The following is a 2,500-nucleotide window of genomic DNA, read 5'->3' as shown; positions in this document are numbered from 1 at the left end:
CCGATTGAATCTAAGATATGAATAGTTGGTTTACGTTATGTAAGAAACACATGTATATGGGATATTAGATATTGACTAGTTATATATGAACTCAAAATATATCTAATCCACCCTACTACTGTGGATTTAGATAGGGATTCCAATAGAAGAATAGAAGTTCTTCTGTTTCGTCTTTGACTCTGAATTGAATGAATAAAGAGATAAAATAAAGACAAAACGAAGAATTCAAAGCAAAGAATGGGTTAGAAAAAAAGAAATGGAAGAACAAAGTATGCGCGGATTCAAAAAAATCCAGTGGATAGGAACTAAAAAAAAGATATCGAAATAGTTCTGACGGTTCAATAATATTCTCACTTCCATTCGGAGTTCTTAGTTACTTGGGCAGGTTGAATCTTAGTGATGGAATAATATAATTAAGTAAAAATTCATTGGATGATTGTATCATTAACCATTTCTTTATTTTGGTGCGAGGAACTTATCATGAATCCACTGGTTTCTGCCGCTTCCGTTATTGCTGCTGGGTTGGCTGTCGGGCTTGCTTCTATTGGACCTGGAGTTGGTCAAGGTACTGCTGCGGGCCAAGCTGTAGAAGGTATCGCGAGACAACCCGAGGCAGAGGGAAAAATACGAGGTACTTTATTGCTTAGTTTGGCTTTTATGGAAGCTTTAACAATTTATGGGCTGGTTGTAGCATTGGCACTTTTATTTGCGAATCCCTTTGTTTAATCCTATAAACATGAGAATTGTGTATTTTTTTTTTCTTATTTTATGGCTTGGGACTTACTCCTCGCTTTTTCGAATTATATCAAGATTTCACCCCTACAATTACTTATTTGTTGGGACAATAATCCATGGGAAGGATTAATTTGAGGATGAGGAATTATCACACTGACTCGCTTTCTTCCTTCCCCTTCTTAGTTCAAGAGAAACCTTTTTTATTGTTTAAAGGAGTGTTGCAACAAATGAGGTATTTTGCCATTGACATGAAACCCGCCCCCCCCTAATTCTAATAAGTATCATTATTATTGGGAATTTTCAACTGAAAAAAAAAAATACATTTCTAGCTAAATAGAATCTATTTTTGACTCCGTTTAGACGTAGGTAAATAAAAATTTATAATAATGAATAATTTAATAATAATAAATTAATTAATATTAATAATAAATTAATAATTTATTAAAAAAAAAAAAGAAATACATAGAATTAGAATAATTAGAATAATCTAAATATGATAGAATAGAATAAATAGAAAAGGAGTCAAAGTGATATAATACAAAAAAAAGAACCGAGTTCTTTTTTTTTTTTTTTAGTCTATCTAAAATAAAATAGGAGATCATATGAAAAATGTAACCGATTCTTTCCTTTCCTTGGGTCACTGGCCATCCGCCGGGAGTTTCGGATTTAATACCGATATTTTAGCAACAAATCCAATAAATCTAAGTGTAGTCCTTGGTGTATTGATCTTTTTTGGAAAGGGAGTGTGTGCGAGTTGTTTATTTCAAGAATAGGCTGGATTCACACAGTTGCACTTTTTTTCATTATAACTAGGAAAGAAAAGAGTGCATGATCCCGCGAATTACTTCTGAATAAATTTCAAAATCATATTTAAGAACCATAGCATTTCGTCATTCATTGGTACATCGACTTTGATTCTCTATTAACCAATAATCCGGGACCATTAACATGGTTAAGGCCAAACTGTTTGAAGTTCAGATGCAGCAGGGTACTCTTTCTACTACTATGTTAATAAATACAGAAATATTTTCAAATAGTGGAAAATGTTTTTTCGATATAAAACACTCATGTCGATAAAACGATTCGAGCCCCTTTTTCCAATGCTGAATCGATGACCTATGTATAAAGTGAGAAGAATTCTTTGAATTTGAAGAAAAAAAAAAAAGAAACAACTTTGCTGACAAATTACAATTATACATTATACAATTCTAAGTACAATTATACAATTATAAATTATTATAAATTAATTATATGTAAATTTTTTATTTATTATTTATTTATTATACTTTTTAGTTTAGTTTTTTGATATATTTTCTATTTTGGTCAGAAGAATCCTCCGAATATTCTGGTCTTGGATTAGTGATCAGTTTCGATATTTTGGAATATGAATAGAGAAGAGAGGGAGAGGGTAAGCTCATTACATTAGAAAAAAAAAAAAGATATGGGAATTAAGTCCCAATAAATAAGAAATAATTGAGCGTGAGAGCCAAATGAATCGAAATATTCATGTTTGGTTCGGGAAGGGATCATGGAATTTTTGAAATAAAAAAAAAAAATGAATGTAAAGATAATCTACTTTCATTAAGTGATTTATTAGATAATCGAAAAGAGAGGATCTTGAATACTATTCGAAATTCAGAAGAACTACGCGGGGGGGCTATTGAACAGCTGGAAAAAGCCCGGGCCCGCTTACGGAAAGTGGAAATGGAGGCAGATCGGTTTCGAGTGAATGGATACTCTGAGATAGAACGAGACAAATTGAATT

This window comes from Durio zibethinus, unplaced genomic scaffold (genome assembly GCF_047325235.1).
Source record: "Durio zibethinus cultivar Kanyao isolate XHJ-2024 unplaced genomic scaffold, ASM4732523v1 HiC_scaffold_96, whole genome shotgun sequence".
Lineage (NCBI taxonomy): Eukaryota > Viridiplantae > Streptophyta > Magnoliopsida > Malvales > Malvaceae > Durio > Durio zibethinus.
The sequence above is the reverse complement of the archived record's forward strand: the minus strand, read 5'-3'. Positions refer to the sequence as shown.